The sequence below is a fragment of the Phaenicophaeus curvirostris genome, chromosome 10 (genome assembly GCF_032191515.1).
Source record: "Phaenicophaeus curvirostris isolate KB17595 chromosome 10, BPBGC_Pcur_1.0, whole genome shotgun sequence".
Classification (NCBI taxonomy): Eukaryota; Metazoa; Chordata; class Aves; order Cuculiformes; family Cuculidae; genus Phaenicophaeus; species Phaenicophaeus curvirostris.
In genome coordinates this window covers 19,890,977-19,914,618 of record NC_091401.1, presented here as the reverse complement: position 1 = coordinate 19,914,618, position 23,642 = coordinate 19,890,977, and the positions used below count along the sequence as shown (strand labels likewise).

General features: G+C 44.5%; 1 protein-coding gene across 3 annotated transcripts in view; it reads left to right on the top strand.

The window, feature by feature from the left end:
• The first annotated feature begins 4,721 nt into the window (after positions 1-4,721).
• FNDC3B (fibronectin type III domain containing 3B) overlaps positions 4,722-23,642 on the top strand; it is a 201,648-nt gene continuing 182,727 nt past the window's right edge. The window contains exon 1 of one of the 3 annotated variants that reach the window (XM_069864562.1): positions 4,722-4,891. The gene's annotated coding sequence lies outside the window, so the exon portion shown is untranslated. Of the gene's footprint in view, positions 4,892-18,595; positions 18,615-19,704; positions 19,724-23,642 lie in introns of those variants that run through there. The other 2 variants (XM_069864563.1, XM_069864564.1) reach the window with 2 other exon arrangements.

The window sequence follows — 23,642 nt, the reverse complement described above, 5'->3', positions numbered from 1 at the left end:
CACAAGGGAGAGGGAGGAGAGGTGCTACACAGCTTTTTTCTGGATGTTTTTGTAAGGAGATCATCCAGTTGTTTGCTTTGAGACTCCTGCCCTTCCCATCTCACAAGGCCCTTCCCCTGGCAGAGCCAAGTCCAAGCAAGGGATGCCACAGCATCCCCTCTCAACCTGCTGAGGGGTCACCTGTGGCGTTTCTTGCTAAGTACACCTCTTTTTCTCCGTCCAAGTCACTGTTGTCCTTGGGCATGAAAGTCTGAACCCAGAGCTCTTGCTATGGGTAAATGCAACCTGTTAGACACCAAGTTCTGAGCCAGCCCACCCCACAGCTGCTCAGAGATGCAATAATGCACATGGTGTGACAACAATGTGGCCACAGGTCATCCAGTGTTTGGGTAGAACGATGCACCCTATATGTTGGTGCTACATGGTATTAAAAATGACTAAGGTCAGTACATTCTAGGTAAAATCCCACAATATCCTGTGAGAATAGAGATCATCTCCGCAGCCTTTACAATGATGTATGATCTCTGAGACCACATCCCAATTGTACAGAGAGAGTTTGCTCAGGCCCCTCTCTGGGATTTGTCACCAAATAGGAGGGGATGGCTGACAGGGATGATGGCAGGATACAGGACTTAGAATTGATTTGGCTCCAGACCCGGGCAACAGTGCCTAAATTGTTACTCCGTGATGGCTAAACAATCCCTGCTTGAAAGGAGTTGTGGGTTTCATTCCAGTCCAGGTGGATCTGCACTTTGAGAATGGCTGTCATGGAGGCATGGATACAAGAGAAAGGCTGAAGAAGCAGACAGCAACATCCCTTCATCACGCTTCTCTGCCACAGGCACACGAGAGAAGGGAGACGGGATGGATGGGCTATTGCACTTCTGACGCCACTTGCTTCCTGAATAAACAGCAAGATCTCACCGTGATAAAAGAAAAATATGCATGTTATTGAAAGCACAGGCGCAGAAAAACAAAGTGTCATCAAAACAGAAAAGTTAAGTTCATGGCTTTGGTCTGTATTTATTTGGATGACAGTTTGGGTCAGTCATTTTCTCCAGAGCAATTTGTCTGTCTCTGCTGTGTCACCACTTAACCTAATCCTCTTCCTTTTTCAGGGGCAAAAGATGCTTCCTCCTGGTCTGATTAATGCTCTTCCTAGATGAGCTGACTCAGGGAGGAAACCATTAAAGAAATAGTTTATATGTTATTTATGTAGGAACTTTCTGAGGAAAAGCGGTCCTTGTCTCATTCTCCCCCGTCCTCTTCCTTGGTTGGTGAGCCATGCCTGGGTTCCACTGAACCGCTCTACAGTTGCTGTTAACTGTGCTTGCTCTTCCAGTTCATAGGAGCAGTGTGGCTGAACAGCAAGTGAAGTGCTCTAAGGAGAAGGTGTGCATTTACTCCAGACCATGTTGGCTTTGCCTTGGTTTTTGTGAGCTTGACCACTTCTGTGGTTCCACATGAGACGGGAAATGTCCCCATGCCTGGTGTCTCTGTTTTAACTCTCCAAATGGGAACGTGCTCAGACCTAGCCTTCCTCTGGCCCATCTGACTGAAAAGCTACAGACCATCAGTTTCATTTCCTTCTTTTCTTCCATTTGTTTTCATTTTGCTTTCCTCAGGTTTGATTTTGTTTACTCTTCAGGTTAAATTTTATATTTTCTTATAAATTTTATCATTTTTCAGCTCAGGTCAGTGTGTTTTTTTTCCTTCCTAAAGCAATGTCTTCACTTCCTCCCTCTCTCCCTTTTCTCAATCTTTTCCTTCACAAAAGAATCTACAGGACCAAGTGAAGGCTTTACCACCCCTAGTGAGTAATTAATCTCATCTGACTCTGTAACTCAGTCCAGGATCATCAAAAAGTCTGCATGTTTTGGGCCACTAATAAAACAAAACATTTTTCCACTTGTAGATTTTACTTATTACAAAAGTTTCTGCAATTAACGATGAACAATGCTTAGTACTAGCTGACCATTTAACAGTGAAAAATCTTTCCCATGAGAAAACGCTAATTTGTTATTTTCATAGTAATTCTCTCTCTCAGATAACTTTATTTTCATTCTTCTGTGTTTTGGTCACTTAAAAAATAATAATAATCAATAAAACAGCAAAAATCCAGCCTTGTTGGGCATGATGGTTTGGTTTTACCGAACTTTAATGTCAAACTAATTTTTCAGTAATATGAGTTTCAGTGAGAAGCAGAAGGAGTCCTAAGGGAAAACCTGTTTCTGTTGATATTTTAATGGAAGCTGATGAAAATACACCTGGGCTGCCTACGACTCTGCAGGGTTTTTCATTTGCTGAAATGAAACTTCACTCTGATGGATAAAAAGTAGATCAACTGCTGAGAAAACCTGTAAGGAAAAAAAGCATTGAAGAATATAGAGATGGAGTGAAGGCAGAGCACTGGAAGTATGGATGATGAGCATTTGCAGAGGCAGGTCAGCTCACAAGACGTCTAAGACCAAGTCAAAAGACCCTTCATAGCACAGCTGTGACCTGTGGGGTGCACAAAGCTGAGTCCTATTTTAAGCTTTTCCTGTAAACCAGATTAAAGCTGTAGTCATGATTCCCCCATTGCTTGAATGCAGTGCTGAGAGGTGAGTGACCACTGTGGTACCTCAGGGCTCTTTTTCAGAGCCAAGGCATAAACTTCTCTTCTTTTGGGCTGTAACAATTTAAATAAGTCAGAGCATTTCTTGAGTGCTGGAAAATATTGCATAAAACTTCTCACTCCCAATCGATGGCAACATTGGAATGACCACGCTGATGGGACCAAGAGTTCTGCTAACTTGAGTATCATCAACCTGTGGCAGATGCCCAGGGGAGGACACACACAGATCCCAGCCTTGAACAGTCTGGACGAGGGAATTTCCCCTCAGACATGGCATTTTTGTGACCAGTCTCTGCCCCGACTGTGGAGGCCAGCAGCTGGGCAGGAGGAATCATAGAATTACTAGGTTGGAAAAGACCTTTGAGATCATCAAGCCCAACTGTACCAGTCCACTACTAAACCATATCCCCAAGCATCTCAACTACCTACCTTTTAAACAACCCCAGAGACGGTGACTCAGCCACCTCCCTGGGCAGCCTCTGCCAGTGCCCAATAAACCTTTTCGTGAAGAGATTCTGGAGTGTGTCCAGAGAAGAGCAACAAAGCTGGTGAAGGGGCTGGTGAACAAGTCTTACAAGGAATGGCTGAGGGAACTGGGGCTGATGAGCCTGGAGAAGAGGAGGCTGGGGGGAGACCTCATCACTGCCTACAACTACCTGAATGGAGGTTGTAGAGAGGTGGATGCTGGTCTCTTCTCCCAAGTGACAGGTGATAGGACAAGGGGAAATGGCCTCAAGCTGCACCAGGGGAAGTTCAGATTGGGCATTAGGAAAAAAATTTTCACCTAAATGGTAATCGGGCACTGGAACAGGCTGCCCAGGGAGGTGATTGAGTCACCATCCCTGGCGGTGTTTAAAAAACAGGTAGATGAGTTGCTTAATGATCTGGTTTACTGGCAGGCACGTATGGTTGGACCTGATGATCTCAGAGGTCTTTTCCAACCTGGTGATTCTATGATTCTATGAATTTTTCCTGATGTCTAATCTGAACCTCCCCTGGTGCAATTGAGGCCATTCCTTCTCATCCTGTCACTTGGGAGATGAGGCCAGCATTCATCTCACTACACCCTCCTTTCAGGCAGTGGTAGGAAGCGATGAGGTCTTCCCTCAGCCTCCTCTTCTCCAGGCTTACCAGCTTCAAGTCCCTCGGCTGCTCCTTGAAAGGCTGGGCGGGGGATCACCATCCCAGGGGGGACAGCTGGCAGGCAGTGTTGATGCAGGAGCTGGGGGCACTGGGACACACTGGGAGCTGGGGGCACTGGGAGCTTCGGAGCACTGGGAGCCGGGAGACACTGGGAGGCACTGGGAGGCACTGGCAGCAGGAGATGGGAGTCACTGGGAGGCTCTGGGAAGCTCTGGGAGCAGGAGGCACTGGGAGGCACTGGCACGGGGAGCTGGGGGCACTGGGAGTCAGGAGTTACTGGGAGGCACTGGGAGGCACTGGGGGTGGGAGCTAGGTGGCACTGGGAGGCAGTGGCAGCAGGAGATGGGAGGCACTGGAAGGCTCTGGGAAGCTCTGGGAGCAGGAGGCACTGGGAGGCACTGGCACTGAGAGCTGGGGGCACTGGTACTGGCAGCAGGAGCTGGGAGGCACTGGCGGCACTGGCACTAGGAGCCAGGAGGCACTGGGAGCCTCTGGGAAGCTCTGGGAGTGGGGGGCACTGGGAGGTACTGGCACTGGGAGCTGGGGGCACTGGGAGGCACTGGCGCTAGGAGCCAGGAGGCACTGGGAGGCTCTGTGAAGCTCTGGGACCGAGAGGCACTGGGAGGTACTGGTACTGGGAGATGGGGGCGCTGGGAGGCACTGGCACTGGCAGCAGGAGCCAGGAGGCACTGGGAGGCTCTGTGAAGCTCTGGGAGTGGGGGGCACTGGGAGGCACTGGTACTGGCAGCAGCAGCCAGGAGGCACTGGGGGCACTGGGAGGCACTGGGAGGCACTGGGAGGCACTGGGGACACTGGGAGGCACTGGGGGCACCGGGAGGCATCGGGTGGCACCGGGAGGCACTGGAGGCACTGGGGGCACCGGGAGCCGTGCCCGCAGCGCGGCGGCGCCCGCCCCCCCGCTCCCCCTGTTCCCGCCCGGGGCGGAGCGGGCGCGCGGCGGGGCGGGGGCAGCGCGCGGCGGCTTTTCGGCGGGAGCCTCTACTCCAGAGTGCGCGGTAGCGCGGGGCCGGCCGGGGCCCATGTGGTGCCGACATCACTGACATGGCGGAATCCCCGCGGAGCCCGCCCGGCACTCGCTCCGGCTAGCCGGGACTCACCCGCACCCGCACGGTAAGCAGGCGGCGGGCGGCCCCGCGCCCCGGCCCCGCTCGGCTCCCCCCGGCGGCTCCTCCCCCGCCCCGCGGCGCCGCTCCCGGTCCCGGCTCCGGCTCCTTTTGTTCGGCGGCGGGGCGGGACGCGCCCGCGCTCGGCGGAAAGTTTCTCTCGCTGCTCTTCCCCAGCCCGGCCCCGCGCCGCTCCACGCCCGCTGCCCCGCCGCTCCGGGCACGGGGAGCAGCCCCGCACGGCAAAGACCCGCAGGGCAAGGCGGGCAGGGAGCAGCCCCGCAAGGCAAAGAGGGGGGCAGCATCCCCGCAGGGCAGAAGAAGGGGAGCATCCCCGCAGGGCAGAAGAGGGGGAGCATCCCCGCAAGGCAAAGGAGGGGTGAGCATCCCCGCAAGGCAAAGAGGGGGGAGCATCCCCGCAAGGCAAAGAGGGGGGCAGCATCCCCGCAGGGCAGAAGAAGGGGTGCATCCCCGCAAGGCAGAGGAGGGGGGGAGCATCCCCGCAAGGCAGAGAGGAGGGGAGCATCCCCGCAGGGCAAAAGTCGGGGTGAGTATCCCCAGAGGGCAAAGGAAGGGAGCAGCCCCGCAGGGTGAAGCCCCGCAAGGCAGGAGGGTTGGCAGCCGCAAAGCTCAGGGAGGGAGCAGCCCCGCAAGGCGTTGTGTGTGCGTGTGTGTTGGGGTGTCTGAGCCCCGCAGCGCAGGGGGAGGGAGCACCCGGAGGGAGCGGAGCTGTGGCGCGGGGCCCGGTCATCCCGAGGCGCTGGCCCCGCCGCCACCCTGCCCCGCGCCGCGGGCGACTCTGCCGGGGGGCAGGAATGCGGGGGGGGGGGGGGGTCGGTCGGTGCCCCCGGAGAGCGGGGCCGAGCCCCGCCGGGGGAGCCGGGCAGGTGAGCGGCGCTGCTCCTCGCCCGCTGCTCCCTCCCGGAATGTCTGGATCCAGGGGGAAATGTTGGAGAAAAAACTGGAGGGAGGCGCGAGCGGCTTCTTTCAGCCCCGTCCCCCCCGCGCGGCGCTCGGCCGGGGCGGCTCGGGGAAGGAAAACCCTGGAAACTTTGCGTTTTCCTTGCCAAACACCTTTTTGAAATGGCAGGCGACCAGGAGACGAAGTGAAAAAAGAAAAAGTCTTTTAAAAGCTTAACCTCGCTTAGGTTAAGACCGCGTCTGCGTCCCTCCCTGCTGCCCCCCCCCCCAGCCGATTCTCAGAAATGTTCTATTTAAATAAGGTTTTGGCTAAGGTAGTGTGGCTTGGAGTTAAATGTTATGAACCGTTTGCCCCGTCTATATTTGTAGAATAAAAGGTGGGGTCGAGCCTGCCTCTCGCTGTTAGTGACTTCGTATTTCATTTGCATTTCTTTGTGTGAGCACCTAAAAGTGCCGCCTTGGCTCTACTGGTGGTAGTTGCCCCATCACAGATAGGGAAAATCTGAAGTTTCTTCTTTGGTGTTTTTTGTTGCTTATTTTGGATTTTTGTTGTTGTGCCTTTTTTTTAAAAAAAAAATCTTTTAATTGAACTCAGTGTTGTGTTTGTGGGAACAGAATTCTCGCATCCCTGTTCCCTGTGCCCTAACAGTGTTTGCTGTATCCCCGAACCACTTACCCTGCAGAACCTGGGGCTCAACCACTGATAGGTGCCAAACCAGTCTAACTCGAGTTTAACAATGTGCTAGGTCATGGGATTTTGAACTTGCATACATTTTTAAGTCTAGAACGCTATTTCTCAAGCTTTCCTGCAGCTGAGCTCACTTAAAAAAGGGTGCGACCACCAGACCTGGCACTGCCCCAGTGCCTGCTCTGGTCTGGGACTCTGCTCCATTCTGATGGGGAGCTGCTGTTCTGGACATGGATGAGATGTGTGCTTGGCTAGAAATTCAGATAAAGGCATCCTTTCCATAAACCTTAGGAATCAGCAGTGGGCTGCCTCCTGTGGATGGGGGCATCTTGCTCTTCTCACCTGGACCACCAGTGCTCTTGCCCACCAGTCTTTCTTAGCAGTAAGAGAAGATGCTGCCGGTGCTACCAGTAAGAAAATGATTCTTGGCGGTGTTCCCGGGGTCATTTCGGGTCCCATACAGAAGCGGTCTGTTAGTGCTTGTCTCCTAATCTTCAGCACTTGGTGGTTCCCTCTTGTTAGCTTCAAAGCAGTTGTGCTTTGTGGTTGTATCAGGACCACGCTGTGACAGAAACATCTGCTGCCCCTGAAGTGTCCCATATTGTTCTTCCCAGTTTAGTATCCTTTAGCTAGTTTATGCTCATAGTGCAGCACAGGGATGAGTGTGTGTGGGAGTTGACGCATTCTGCTTCTTTTTAACTGTTGGGACTCATCTGGTTTGGGTTTGAGGTCACTGCTGGGACTGCAGTGAGAGGGGTTTTTCATACTGTTAGCCTATAGTTGGCCGAAGGATAAGAAATGGAGAAAGTTAGCATCCAAAATAAGCTGTTATTGTGCTATAGCCAAGAAACTCAGAGCTGTAACTCCATACTGCAAGCATTTTATCTTTACTTTTGGAAAGGTTTGTAACTTCCAGTCTGAAGTGCGTTTATTCTGGCACCTTTTTTCCCCATACATATGGTGTTTGGTGAACTGAAAGGAAATTTCTGCATTGTACCTCTTTCTTAACAGAGAGCTTACCTTTTTTTCTTTTCACTTTATAGATTCCTTTAAGTTCTGTGAGAGAGAGGTGCAATTAAACTTCTGCAGTTTGTAAATTTGTGCAAGAAAATATATACAGATCATGCAGCAAGCTTCTGCGTGTGTGCGGTTGTATTCATGAACTTTTTAATTAGTATAATTGTTTTTTCCCTCAAAAATTTCCATCTGGTGAGGACAGAAGTGAAGTTTACAGTATGAATAAGTGTTTGTAGTGTGAGGATCTTAATTCCTACAAAATATGTATCATTACATAAAAGTCCCAGAGCCTGCATACAGCTGAATAAAACCAATTACTTTTCACAGTTCTTTTCTTCTCTATGTAGCTTGCCACTCCTCTCAAAAGGAAAGATGTGAGCAAAGATGGAGTGGGAAGCAGAAGGACTGCCAGTTTGGGATGTCCTGGGAGGGTAGCCCCGTCTCTCCACCAAGGATGCTGTGGTAGCGGGTATTAAGTCTGGAAATTGAACATCGCCGTGCACTGGAATGGCTTTGTGCAACATACTGCAAGTCCTGTTTGTTTGCAATAGCCTTTAGCGTACAGCAAATAAAATAAATAGCAGAGGAAACCAGCAGACCCTTATGTAAATCTCAGCTGTGCAAAATAAAAGCGAGGCAAAGCGTTTTTCAGACCACTTGCGCAGAGAACTTGTGCCTGGGTGATCTTCCCTGTGCTGCTGAACAGCAGTAGTTGAGCGGTGGAGGATCCTTTGAAACAGGAATATCAAAAGTCATGTTGTTTACGGCCAAGGTTTAGTGTCCCTGTGTGATCTGTCCCTGGAGATGGAAGGTATGTGGGAAGAGGGAAGTTCTTGAAGCAAGTCACTGGAAATAGGAGACGCTGGATACACAACGGTAACAGGCCATCTACAGGCAGGAATGTTAGTGTGTCAGCAAGCACATCCCATTCCAAACAGCTTCCAGTGGGAATGCAGTGATGTGCATTTTTACCCGTTTATTCTAAGCAATTCTCTGCAAAATTGAAGTTGGAAGCCCCCTTCTATATTGGGTTACAGAAAGCCAAGAAAAAAAGCACAAACTAATTAAATACGATTTATTGTGGAATTTGTAACAGCGTTGGAGAGATTAGTTGCCTTTCAGAAAGGCTGCTGCAGATTTTAAGTCTGTGCTCTGCTTTGGATGAAAAATGATGGTGCTGTTGCGCAAGTACACAAGAAAAGTGTAGTCTGTGTTAAAAATCTGTTTCTGAACAAGAACTTTCCCTGGAGGTCCCAGTCAGTGGGTTTGGAGCAAATCTTCATGGTGCTTTTGGTTGGGAAAGGGTGGCTTGCCGTGAATTTGATCTAAGGAATCCTTTGTTTACAAGTAAATTGTGTTGTTTGTTAGCAGATAACAGACAAAAAGCCAACTGCAACACCAACTGTATAAGAAACATTCTTTATTTGTATTTCTACTGGTGATGGTTTATAATGGTGGTGTTTACTGAAATATACTGCTTGGATACTCTGTTTATTAAACTGCAGCCATGTATGATGTCATTTATGTAATGTGAAGCAACAAACAATTCCTGAGTAGTTAAGTATATATGGGTTTTTTTTTTGAAGAGGACAAAGATTGCAGCTAATACTGATACATGGAATTTGCTTCTTGTGGCATCTGCTTCCAGTTCCTCTAGAAGTTACACAGTGGAGCAACAAGATGAATTCAGGAGTGAAGTTGTTTTTTTGATTAGATTTAGGATGAGTGAAAACGCTTGAGTTCTCTGGAGATAAAGGTGTTAGGCTTGTCTGATTTCTCTGTTCACTTGGTGCAGAGTACCTCTGTGGCAGCGAGGCACATACCTTACAGCGTGCTTTATATGTAAGTCTCTTGTAATTGCGTTATACATAATTACAGACATTTCTATTATTAGGTCCTTGCAAAGGACTCTAATAATAGCATGTGTGTATGTGTGTACATAAGTATTTAAACATATGCTTCATGCTTTCAGGAATGCTTCATATGGAATGTTTTGTAAAGAGAAAAAAGGAATTGCTCTCGAGAGGCTATTAATAAAAACATCAGTAAGCAGCAATTTTCGATGACCCTCACCACCCTCAAAGATCCTTGGGATGTTGTGGACAAATTTCCCCTACTTCTAATCTAGACTAGCAACATATCAAATGTATTCTGCTTAGTTTTAGCTGGTTCTCTGGCCCTCAGTGCAGCTGTGTCAATTTAACATGGTTGCTCCTTGTTCCTCACTCACCCAATAATAAAATGCTAACATTTATAATCTAAATCCCCTTGTTATCTTTTGTCCCAAGTGTTTCTGCGTGATTCTTTAGTCAAGCCCAACACTCTAGTGAAGTAAGATGATGTGATTATTTTGGACCTAGGTAGTAGCAGGATCATGAGAGTGGAGAGTTGTCCTGATTTATTTCAGGATCACCTTACCATTTTTCTTAAGTGTAAGACTAGCAAGCCACTAAAATTTCTTTCACTGTGCAAGTCTACTTCTTTTTTTTTTGTTTGTTTGTGGAAATATGTGCTTATTCAGTGTCAATTCATGCAAGTGACCTTATGCTTATTGACACTTGAGCTGATGTAGGTCTTATTAAGTATTATGCATTGCACTTTGCTTGTTATTTATTTATTGATGTGGGATAATGCAGCAGAGGAAAAAAAGCAGAGTTGCTTTCACTGTCTCTTTTACTAAAGAACGTACAGCAAGCAGAAGCATCGCTTTATTTGAATGAATTAACAGAGTAGAAGTGACACAGTGGAACTGTAGAAGTTGTGGGTTATTCGGGGTGTGTATTGCCTGAACTTGAAAGCCTGAATAGTGGCTTTTGTTTGTAAGGACTGACAGAGGTGGTGAGGTTGAAAAGCAAAAGCACAGCTTGGATCTGACTTAATTCACAAAATGTGTTGCTGTACCGTGTGACTTAGTATTTTGCCTTTCTTTTGATGTTTTAGTGCCAGGAATACTGGCTTAGATTGAAGAGGGAAAAAAAAATCCTACTTTTGTGACAACACAAGTCAAATTGGTATATACCATGTACCTGCTTCTTGTAGATTTGTTTCGACTGGATGCAAGTTTGATACCCAGCTTGATACGTGCATGTATGCGTTCTTCTGTTCCTGTAGCAGAAGGGTGGTTATGTGGTTGGTGTTTTGCTCAGAGTTGTGTGTTGGTTGGCTTGAACAGTTAAAATGTTGGTCTTGTTTTTCCCAGTTCTTAATCCACTTTACTTAACACGTATTGATATCCTCTTCCTTTGTGAGATGATCTAAAGATCCGAGGGAAAGATTTTATAGTCTAATTCCAGTCAACACCTTTTTATTAACTGCATTCAGAATTGAAAAAAAGGGTAGAAAGTAAGCTGTCGTTTTTCACCAAAATGTGTTGGTGCTGTTCCTGTAGTATACAATGCTGCCTTTACTTGTGGCTACCTTGGAAGCTTTTAAGGTGAGAAATGTGTTCCTGTTCAGTTGCACTGACTGAAGGATCACAACGCTTTTTTTCAGGGCTGGTTTCCACTGAGTCATCCCCTGGGCTGGGCAGAGGGGCACTCCACTGCTGTCAGATCTTCTGCTTTGGCAGGTTAACTAGGAAATTTGTTTTCAAAGCCTGCCTTGGGCACGGTAGAGCTACAAGGCTTTATTTTCTGATGCTGGAAAGCATTAGAAGATGTGGCATCTCAAAGAAAATTTAATTACAATTAAATCATGACTTTCCATCTAAGTTGTTGATCTAGTGCTTTCACTATTTTTGTGTTGGTATCTGAACATACGCATATACATTGTCTCCTCTTAAATAAGTGACCTTTTGTGACGGAAAGCAAATGAAAGAAAACAACTGTTTCGTAAGCTGGATTTTTACAGGAGTATCTTCTGCTTTAAAGCTATTCTCAGTGTCCCACTTGCCTATTCTTTCTTTAGCATGCTTATTTATTTGCCACCCATGGTTTTGGATACTAAGATATGTTTCCTTTTAATTACATCTCTGTATGAGTTGTTAAAGGTGATCCTCAGCCGTGCAATAACGCAAGTTCTGTGCTCTCACATCAGATCGGGGGCTTGGGCTGCAGCATTTGGTGTTGCAGAAGTGGTGTCCCTCCTGAGCAGTGAGTGCCATCTGACACTCCGGGTGTCTGGGGCACTGAACAGCTAGATATATAATAGTTAATTTGGCTCAATGTTTACTCTTTGCTTGTTTTTCTTGAGTACTTCAGATGTGGGCAAGGGAGGGGCTGTAAATCTGTGTTTATGGCACACTGCATTCCCTTCTGTTGTCTTCCCTTTTGCTTCAGGCTCTTGTTCATGCAGTGGGTGTGACATGTGGCCTTAGTGTGACTAAAAAATGCAGGCATGTGGATGTGAGGCTGTTGTATGGGAGGAACGTGCCCATCCACATGCGTAATGGGGATGTGCCAGCATTACAGCCAAGGTGGCTGTGTCTGGGCTCTGAGATGGGTACAAATGACACAGGAAGGCTCTGGTATATGGTCCCCAAGTACTTCAGAACTGGAGTCCAACTTGTCTGATCTGGCAGGACAACAGGGTGTGGATTTTGGACCATAGATTGAGTCACTGTTGATGATACCTGCCATGCAAGGCGAGAAAATTCACAGGCATCTTCAAAAGGTGGTTTTGAGGAATAGGTCAGAATTTTTCTGGCTTGTTTGGTAAGGGCGTTCGTGGATGAAGAATGATAGGGAAGAAAATGAGAAATTGGAAGTGTAGTGAGGTGGCCTTGTGTTTTGGCTGTCATGTTAAATAGGGAAGAGGTGGTAATGTTGAAAGGAATGAAGCTGTGGGTGGCTTGCAGCGTTGCCAAAGGTCTACAGAGAGCTTAGACTCAGAGACTAACTCAGAAGCAGGCTGAGCTACAGTAAGTTTGGTGTTGTTTCCAGGCAGAAGAAAGGGATGACAAAAAGAGTGTTTAAATTAAAAATAAATCATGACTTTCTGTCTAAGTTGTTGGTCTGTTAGAGGCAGGTGCTTTTGCTATTTTTGTGTTGGTGTCTGAACATGCATGTACCTTGTCTCCTCTTAAATAAGTGATCTTTTGTGGTTTGGAGGAGGAGGTTAAATGGCAACAGTATCACAAATATTACCCTATATAAACTCTGACATCTAACTGTATTTGAGATTCTGGATAAGTGCAAAGTGACTTGATAGCTGAAAGAGCCATCCACTGCTCGTGTTGTGCCCCGTGACCCCGCAGGTGTTCAGCTCTGCCTATTTTTTACTGGCAGGAAATGCATGTTAAGTGTTTTGAGGATAAAGTGTTAATTTTACAGCAATTCGATTAATATGTTAATACACTCATAAGTCTAGCTTGTTTGACACGGTGATTTTCTCACCATTGCCTCAGCAGAGCTTTATGATTTAGGTTGTTGTAGAGGCTCTCTGGTAATTCTGATGAAAGTAACTCTCTGAATAAGCAAAAGTGAAGCATCGTTTTCTGGTACTTCAGTGTTTCACTCATGCTCAAGCAGGTACTGAGCTGGTATCCATGGTGTCTCATGACCTAACTTTCTATTTGTATGTTGTCCTCTGGGTTTATTTGTTGTAAAACTAAGTTACTTTTTGGTTCAGCAAGAACTCAAAACAACAGCAGCAGAAACCCAACAAACAAAAACCTTAAAAGACCAAACCAAAGAGACTTTTACGTTCTGGTTAATTTCAGATGTTGAGATATGCGCTTATATTCAGAAGCCGGAGGTATTCTGTGGATTCTGCTAGAAAAATAGGGAGTGTCTTGCTGTAAACTCTGAAAGAGTACTGTGGGGCACTAAGCTGTTTGCCATGCTGGGATGGTAAAGTGCACTAACAAAGGAGCAGCTTATGGCTCATGGATTTTTTGCTACTGTATCTTATTGTCCAGTTTTGCCAGGTGTAGAGCTGCAGGCTTATAAGATGTGGTACAGAACACGTGGTGTTCGGTATTGATAGTTAACCATAACTGATACACAAGAAATTTTATGGCTAAAGAGGAAAAGAAGTCAAGTTCTAAGGTTTTCAGATAAGCAGAACTTCCACAGAACTTGATGAAAAATTGGAGAAAAGTTATGTCAGTTGTTAACATTGCTCATGTTTGCATACAGTCTGCCTTCATGCTTGTTACATGTATGTCAGCTGGTGGCAAAAGTAATTTGTTTAATTCTGCTCCGCACATTTATTTTTGCCGTCCATATGTTGCTCTAACAGATCTTAATTATTGCTTATCAAGTTCACTGGTGCTTTTAATGACTGCACAGAAGATAAACATCCTCTGTGACTTCAATAAACAAACAGTGCAAATTCGTTCTTGCTAAATTGAAGCCTATTTATCGAGTCAGTGTGCATTGCAAAACAGTAGTTGGGGCACTGTATGGCCACAACTGCCAGTATATCTGCAGCACAGAGGAATGGTCGTGTTACCTAATTTAAGTGTCTTCACTCTAGAAGCTCTAGTGTATGCAGTGTTTTATCCTTGCCCTTTCCCCACTTAGATAACAGAGCTGGACACGCTTGTCCAGATGTTCCAGCTCCGTTTTTCCTTGGGCAGGAAATGGTGGTGGGGTAGAAATTAGGCAATCCTGAGCGCAGCCAAAAAGGACTGTGATCTCTTCTACAGCAGCCACCTCTGGCTGCTGGATAGCATAAGAATCAAGTCATTCGGATGCTTCTGTAACCGCAGTCTCCTTAACATATAAGATTACTACTTTAGTTTTTGTGTGTCTGAATAGGTTGCTTCTGTGGTTGTGTGAGAGCTGCTGTGTTACTGTGAAGGCATCATGCATCAAACATGATGCATGATACTATGATACTAGGATGATATTGTGCTCTAAACAGGTGCTGTAAAAAGTTTTCCAGTTTCTCAAATCTTCTAGATTATTACAGTGGAAGATCTTGCTGCAGGATCTTGATCCTTTCTTGTCTGCCTTAATAAATCCTTATTTTTCTGTTCCCTTATCCCTTCTTTAGGCTTAGGGAAAAAAACAAGTAGCAAGGTCAGTGTTTCACAAATGTGAGTTTTAATATTTTAAAATCAAAATGTGTGAGTTGGTATTTGCTGATACAAGATAAAAGTTGTCCTGAGATACAGTGTAAAAGTGTTTCTTATTTTATTGTGAGATTATGTTTTTTTAAACAGCGAAATAAACTGGTGAACAGATGTGCAATGCCAAAGTACAATTTTTTTCAGCGATACAGAAAGGAAAATCTAAACTGAGTCACCTGCAGCTTCAGAAATGGCTGTACAAACAACAAATTAGTACTTATGCTTGCACCAGTACTCTGAAAAAGGAAAAATCAGCATGTAGTGAAGGTATTATCTAGCTAATTGCTTTGTAGCAGCACTGAAATTGCTTTAATACTGGCCTGTAGTGTTCCCTTTCTCAGCAGAAATGCTTTTGTCAGGTAGTAGTTAATGTTTCTTGGAGAGAGGAAGATGCTATGAGTCCTTCTGCAGACTTTCATCTGAATGCTTTCCTCTTACAAGGAGTCATCACAGGAACTTGTTGACAATGATTGAATTGAGGTTTTAGTTTTTGGAGATGTTTTTGTTCCAAAAAGTCAGGTTTTGCTTAAATACATGAACAATGCTGTCATTTAAACTTGTGTGATGTGCTTCAGTTTCTGAGATATTTGGGGGGGGGAAACAGTTTTAATTGTTTTTATGTTAATGCAGAAGAACTGGGAACTTGTTTCCATCCATGAGTGCTGGAGACTTATGTCAAAAGCCAAGCAGACTTCCAGATGGTGACAGATCCTGGATCCCAACCACTGCCCAGCACAATTCAGTAGGCCTGCCTGGGTTGTTAACTGCTTACAGAACAGCTCTCTGCCCAGTTTACCATCGTGGACTTTGCTTTCCTTAGTTGTTGGTTGCAGGAGGAAGGTGAAGCATTGTGGTGGAGCAGGAACAATCCCCGTGGAGCCCTCAGGCTTTGGCCGAGACTCCTTGCCGGTGACATAAAGTTTGGCGTGTTAGTTCTCCCAGGTTATAAAACGACCAGCTGTTGACTTTTAAAGTTGTGTGATTGGGCAGCTGAGAACTTGGATGAGCTGTATTGACAGAGGAACAATGGTTTCACAAGCACACACATACTCCTCTCATCCCCCTTTTGGGGCAGTGGATGTGCACTATCTGAAATCCTGTCACTAATTAAAAATCACAATAAGCCAGTGCATTTAAAAGTTTGGGGTTTTTTAAATTTAAAAAAAGCTTCTGGCTTGGCAGTTAATGAAATTACTGGGAACGACATCTTGCATTGTGGCTGCTTATTCAATCGTGGTCGAGTTGGTACAAAGTATGTTGGAGGTGATGTTATTCTGATGGGATTTCAGCCCCATATGGCAGGAGGAAAGAGTTAACGTGGGCAGTAGGAACTAACTTCAAGGGGTGAAGTGCTAGTGGGAGAGCAGGAGATGGCTGGAATAGCCTGGCTGGGAATGGGGAAGATGGGGCAGAGGGAGCATCCTTGGATTGGACATTGCTGGGAGCACAGGCAGCAGCAGTGATCTCTGGGGTTTTATTTAACGGTGGCTGTGGGTAGCTGGGTACTGTGGTTTAGTTTTAGTCCCACCCACAAACTGCTAAGCATTTCCTAATTTAGGAAGGTCCATATGAAAGAAATTGTAGCTTACAGTTGTAGTTGTAATGTGGGCAGCCAAACAGATCCCGTGAACTGATAATTTTAATTAGCATTACTGGCCAGGACAGGCAGTCAATTTTAGTAGGAAATCATTAAATAAACATTGGCAAATAAGCAATGTGATGGTTCCTTTGCTCTTGGTAAATACCAGAGCACCTGACAGAGGTGATACATTTCATTATCCCCATTTTACAGCTGAGAAAACAAGACACAGAGGTGAAGTAACTGGAGATAAATGGTTGTTGGGGCTTGTTCCTGTTGAGGCTAGACTAGAAGTCTTATTGCTGGTCTGCATGTGTCTGGGGTTTCCCCTCCCCAACATGAGACTTGGCAAGGCTTCTGGCAGTGTCTGTATGTTGTTAGAGCACCTCTGGAAGTCTCTCCCAGAGGAGGAATGGTGATAGCTTGATGTGGCAAGAGGGCAATAACTATTTGCCTTCTCTTTAGTATACCGTATTGTATCTGTAGGATATCTTTGTAAAAAGGCTGACTTGTTATGGGTAAGCGGGGCAAAACCAATTTACTTACAAATGCCAAGTAAGTTTTTGCAAGCTAATAAAATTGTCAGTAAGCATTACAGCGTATGCTTAATTTAGTAGGTTTATAGTTCTTTCTTAGAAAGGATAAAGTTATCCTGGCTTGCCTGTAATTTTTATTTCTGGTGAGCACATAGTCATACTTCCATAAGAGGAGGAAAGGCTGTTCACTTCCCCTGGCTGATCCCATCTACTCCAGTAGCTAATCTTGGGATTTTTGTTTTTAATGTTGTGCCCAGTTCTGATTTGCCTGGCTCCTGCTTCGGCTCTCTGGTTCTTATTGCTCTTTAATGTCTGATCCTTGTTGGCCCTGGGACCTTATGAATAAATCTTGGACAGTGCCAGTCGACCCTTCCAGAGTGCCGTGCACTGAGCGGTTGGGTCTGTCTGCACCCATAGTGTGGCTGACTCACAAACAATGTTATCAGCTCACAGGTTAAACCGTGGCCAGTTAACTGGCTGTCTGTTCATATACTGTAGATATTTCATTTTGATTGAGCAGTGCTAACTCTTTTATTGGTGTTACGTGGTACTAAGTCAAATGCTGGCTAAAGAATATACGTGTGCTAACACAGCTATCTTTCCAAGCAATGGTGTAATCGCATTGGAGAGTGCACTTGGATTTGTTTGATATGACCTGTTTTATATAGAACTGTGCTGATTGTGTTCATATCTTTGGTTTCCTTATCACTGGTATTGACTTTTGATTGTTTTATCTGAAAACTGTGCCTTATTGATGGGATATAACTGCAGTGGTTGTCCAGCTTCCCTCTGGTGCTGGAGCAGCAGGGTCTCCCCTCCATCCCTCCACAGCAGTGCATCCTGTTGTTTACAGCAGGTCAGGCCTTTGCTAAATGGCCTGGACCAAAACTTAATTGTGAGATTTTGAAGCTGATTTGGCCACTGAGGTAGTTAATGAATTCATACAAGTGCATTTTTTTTGTCTCTTTCCAAATACTGAGTGAAAAAAAATTTTAAATGCTTTTTTTCCCCCCTGTGTCATTACCCCCATTTTTCCTTGTATTTTGCAATGGGGTTATACTACTACTAGTTTTCAGTCCTTCCTAGTTTATTTTAAAAAGCAGCTTATTTTCTGTCATCCTGCAAGTCATGATTATTTTCTTTTGTGTGACTTGTCTTGACATCAGTCTTGGTTTCCCTTACCAATTTTCCATAGTTCTAGTTTACATCCGTCACTGTGTTCTTTATTTCTTTTTCTCCCTTTTTATACTGTTTTACGTTTATATTGTTTTCCTTTTAGTATGGAATCAGGATAGGTTTTTACCCAAAGTTTCCCCTCCTTCTCAAATGAGAGGATTATAATTTCTCTTTCATAGTTGCTTCTTAAAAAAAAAAGTTAAATGAGCCTACAACTGTAAACTATGTAGATTTTCTTTCGAGTCGATTTTCCCTCTCAATTCTCATTAATTTGGGGAAATTAGCATTTGTTGTTTTAAACCTAAGCTGCCTGTATTAATTACAATTAATCTCTCTCTAATAATGTTTGAATGCTGTGATGATTCAATAGCTCTCACAAGATGATCTTGACTGGTTTGTGATGATGAAACTTCCCAATTTAAGTGTTGAATGTGCAGAAGCCAGAAGGATAGGAAAACACTGAGGTATTTTTTGCACATCTTACCTAGGTTGTATGTGTATGTGGTGTAGGGAAGTTTTGTTTGCTCTTGAGCTATGTTTGAATTCCCTTTGTGGTGTAAATCAAATAATTCCTAAATGCATTGTAGGCAGTGGAGGAAGGAAATTGTTTCACAAGTGTTTGCCATACAGTACTTGGCGGATCACCTCGGTTAAGTAGTTAAACATTATGATATTAAAAAAGGAGGTGCTGCAGTCCAACTCTGCATGTATATCGGTAGGTGGAATGCTATAAACGTACCTCGAAGTGTAAGTTTGTGGCCTGATTACACAGCTCTAACTTAGTGCTGCTCCTGAAAGGTCAGACCTGCCTCCAGCTCCCTTGGTTACTATCGCTTCTCTTGTTGTGGCTCTGTGAGTTAGACCCCAGGGTTGATCCAGATGGAAATTAGCCTTGGAGCTGCCTTTCCTTGCCTCGCTTCCCAGCACAGGCAGAAGGGAGCAGTGAGGGTCTGGTGTGGCTTGGTGCTGGCCTGGTGGTGAGCTTGCTTCAGTCTTTTCTGAATCTATGCTTGAACAACACATCTGTGGCTTTCAAGCCAAGGATGACTTGCCATCCTTACTTCTGCCTTGGCTGTGTACCGGAGCTGGGCACAGTGTGCATGTTCCTTGTCTGTGACCCCAAAGCATCCCCATCCCATGCTGCCTCCCCAGCCACGACAGCATCTTCCCCTGGCAGGCATGGATGTTCCTGCCGAGGTACAGTGCAAGGAGAAAATGTGTGTTCTAAATGGAGAAATGGCAGATTTTACTTTGGCTTTAGGCTTTTAGTACTTGTGCTGTTTGGAATCAGTGATCATGCTCCCTGTCTGCCAGTCTTGTCCCCTAACCACCATCTCCCATCCTAAAGGAAAAGGATTGAGAGAAGGTAAGTGCAAAATGGTTGGAGGTAAAATCTCCTGGTCTCCTTGATGCTCTGTGTGTGCATATGTGGCAGGTCTCTCTTAAGAGCTCCTGTAGCACACCTTAGCAAGGGATGATAGTTAAAAGAACAGCTTGACTACCTGGTTTTGATTTAAATTACCTGTTCTTACTCATTTTAGCTACCTGTCCCAATACCTTAATTTCTTCCTACTTTGAAGCTGTCTCTGGTCTTTGTTTCTTGTATGTGAAGGGGCAGCTTTCTTGTCCTCTGTACAAAAGGGCACGAGGAAAGATCTTCCCTTTCTCTTCTGAATGTCTTGAGGCGGAGATCTTGTCTGTCTACATATTTACTTGCTGTGAAGTGCATTGGGCTGCATAGCAGCTGCCGAGCCTTCCTGGAACAGCGTGTGTTGCAAGAGCACAAGTATCCTGGATCTGCAGAAAAGCTGTTCCGCAGCCAGAGGTGCACCTTGTCTTCTGCAGACAGGGCGTCCTTGACAGCCTGTCTCTCCTGCCTTGTTTGAATTCCACATGAACTCTGTGGGGTAAGAATATCTCCTAATGATTCACTGCAGAAATTTCATATTTAGTGGCTGTTTAAAGGCAGAACTTATGTGGGAAGAAAGAGTTTGTAGATAAAGGTTGGTCATTGCTTGTTAATTAAAGTCTGTCTTTTGTCAGGGATAATTAGTGCACCACTGGTAGGAGACAAACAAAAGTTCAGGCAGAATACAGCTGAGCTGTAATCTGCTTATGTTAAAGCCTGAAATAGCAAAGGGTGTGTTTGACTTGAAGTTCTTGTCCGTGGATCTTTGACTTCTGTCCTTATGGGGGAAGGGATAGCTAGCTTTGGAGTGCAAGCACAACTCTTAATGGTGAAATACCAGGGTGGGAATGAGTAACAGAAAGGTATCCATAACAGAGTTACTTCTATTGTGTGTTGGATTCCAGGCGGTGCAAAGAACTATTAGGTTATGAACATCTCCTTTTAGTAATATCCTGGTTGGAAATCTCAGCTAATAGGATGCATCCAAAAAGAAGCATGCTGAGATATGGAGCATAAGCGTATGACTTAATGAAGTCTGTTTAGCTTTTCTAGCAACAATGTAGCCCTCGGGTCATGTTTTCCTGTGTATATATATAGGTTTACCCCTAAAGCAATGAGCTTAACTTAATTGAGCGCAGCTGAGTTTACATAGGTTCACGTACACTACGGATGCATTTATACTCCTTGTTGTTCTTCACTTGCATCATCGGAGACATGGTTTCAGCACTAGGCTTTTGTCTTGCCAAAGGATCTGTGAGATTTAAATGTAGACATGGAGAGTGCTGGGATGCCGGACAAGGAATAGGAAGGTCTGTGTAATGCAGAAAGAATTCCAAACATCTTTTTGGTTAATTCGAGTACTGCTAATGTGACTTGATGGGAACTTGCATGTGGAGTGCAGCTTAAGGTTTCTTGATTATTTCTAAAAATGGTTCTATGAAGTCTTCAGGAAAAATCTTTTTGAAGTGCCAATGATTATACTTAAGACAACTCAAAAAACCTGAGTCTTTTAACCTTTATTATTTTCATGAAACTACAGATAACTTGGCAAATACTCCAACATTGAATCTATCTCCTAGTAAAAAAGAGCCCCAATTCAGTCTGATTCAATGAAATTTATGCTTTCCTATTCAAGAACTGAATTTTACTGTGCTTGGGTACTATACTGAAGATGCCTTATTTTTTCCTGACCATTGGTTTGATTTTATAAGGAATAAACTTATCTCCACGATATTTGCAAATAGTACAACGTTTCTCTGCAAAATGCGCTGCTGCTATTTCCAGGATACACAAAAGCATTTTAGGTGCTAGGTTTTTGTTACTCAATTAGTGGTGGTGATAACTGGAAAACAAACAAACAAAACAAGCTTGTCAGGAATGGACATTGGAAATGCCTGTTATATTTGGAGCTTAGGTTTTAAGAAACTGAATTTGGAAGAAGGCCTGAGGGTACTTTATATCCTCTGAAATGCTCTGTTATCTTTTCCCTTTCCCTCACCTTCCTGCTGATGCTTATCTGCTGTAGAGGTTACTCAAGTTAGAATAAAAATGAGAATTTGACAAGCATAGCCTTTGCTCTGATGCACCTCAGCGTAGTAACATTGTTTTCAAGATATTTGTCCCTGAAACTGTTAAGTTTTTAAGCTGTTAACAACATTGTCAGTTTTAAGCTTAATTTTTTTGTGTTAGATTGTAGATTCATGATTGATGATGTCAACCAATAGTGTTAGAGTGTGGCTTAAAGGATTCTGGAATGCATTAATGGGGATGGAAGTTTTTTAATAATTTTCCCCCTGTTGCATTAATTCCCATATACACCAATTTCCCAGTAGGCTTAATGGTTTTGAAGATTGAGGTACTGCTGTGAGAGCAAAAGCTGAGTATACAGGGGGGTATACCGTATATGTGAGTATTGGAGGAAAACTCAAACTTTCATATTTTTTTTAATATCATGTCTTTAAATTAATTTTGTTGCCAAAAATTGTCTCGGAGGAAGCCTTGAATCTTATGAATTTACTTCAAGCTTGTCATTAGCTTCATCTCGTTGAGCCTCACCAGGAAGATTTCAAACGTTGTGTTAGTTTTGCAACTCTTTTTTCTCTTCAGTATTACTCAGCAGTTGTGTTTAGTTGGATTGTGCAGATTAAATTAGGAAGCAGCATATTGTTTTATAGATCTGTCTTATATTGTGTTGTGCACTTGAACTGATGGTATATAATTAAATACTTCACTTCTATTTGATGTCTTTTAACTGATTAGTTACTTGGATTGCTTTATCTTGCATTACTTTAGTTTCAGTTGATTAAGTACACTTACTTAGCTTCTCTAAGGGTACAAAATTAAGAACATACTAATTGCATAACAATTTTGGCATGTGTGGATTGTCTCAGTGTCACCTAAGGACAAAGATTTCTGTACTTACATTGCTGGCTCTCTTCCCTCCATGCCCTGTGGGCAGATGTGTCAGAGCAGACTGCACTCTCCACATTGTCTTCCTTGCTCCTACAGTCTAGTCGAAGCTTGTTGGCAATGCCCAGTGTAGGTACTTGCCCTTCAAAAAGTCTTCATCTCAGCTTTTAAATGTTCAGACCCACTAGTTCAGTGACTTTGGAGGGTTGGTGGTGGGACAGTGGGATGATCTTGAAGGACTGGGGACGCAAAGGTATCGTGTATCCAATGGTGTGAATTGTGCCTGGAAACCAGTAGGCTTCATCTGGGAGCTGGGGGTGAGGCGGACAGCTGTGATGCACTTTTGTTGCTGATTTGAGTCAGTCATGATTGTGAGTATTGAACATCAAAGAAATAATGCTGTGGCTGTAAAATAATTGAGTGTGATATTTCTGGAAGCCAGCTTCCCCCAGGCATTGAGTGCTTTGTAATAAATGACTTTATTATAATAATGCTCTGATTTGTGAGCAGATCAAGATGCAATTTGTTTGGGTTCTGGTTTGGACATCAGTTATTGGTGTGAGACACTGCATAGGATCTAACCTGTGCCAGCTAACAAGGTGAAGCCAACAGCAAAGAGAAGAAACACTACAATTCTACTTCTGTTGCTGGAGTGCTGACTGAAGCTGGGGTGTGTACCAGCATCTGGTGTTCAGGCAAGATACATATTTCTTTCTGTAGAGCTGTTTTTCAAAGGGAGTACTTACTTTTATAAAAACTGGATCTGTGACCATAGTCATGTAAATGTAGTTAGGGGTGCTCTACCGCTGGAGGAGGTTCAGGAAGTCTCTTGTGTGAAAGTGGTTATTTCTGTCTTCAATCCTATGTAGCTGTTTAAAGCTTATAACTGTAGGTTTATATTTGGACTGTCTTAATAAGTTCCCCTCAGAGGATTGTGAGTTTGTGAGGGGTGATGTCAGGTATCTAGCAGGCGGCAGACCTGGATGCTGTCATTGTTATTGGGTGTCGAGTTCAGTGTTGCGTTAAATCAGCCACTGCTGGAAGAGCACGTTGATGCCTATTTGCTGTTGGGACCCAGGGGTAAGTGCCTGAGGACCTTACCTTGTAATAGGTCTTCTGTAGTCATAAGCATGTCAGGTTGCAAGCATAATTAACTGAAGCGAGAATATTCTTATGGTTAAGGCTGTATTAAAACAGTCTGTAAAGTGTAATCATTTGCGGAGTGCTAAAAAATGGTAGCTGAAGGGTTTTTTTGAAGTTGTCTACAATTAAAGCATTACCCCCACCATCTTGTCTCCAGTGAAGCCACAGTGATTTTTTTTGGCTTTTATAGAGGAGAGAGATTTTTATCTGGAGACTAGCAAAAACAAAGTGGAAGTATTTTTCCCCACTAGACTAGACTTGATTGCGATGCCTGTTTATTAGAAAAGTAGTAAATGGCACTTAAAACCCTTTAGAGAAATGTATTTTAAAAAGATCCAAGTGTCATGGTTGTAATTTTGTATCAG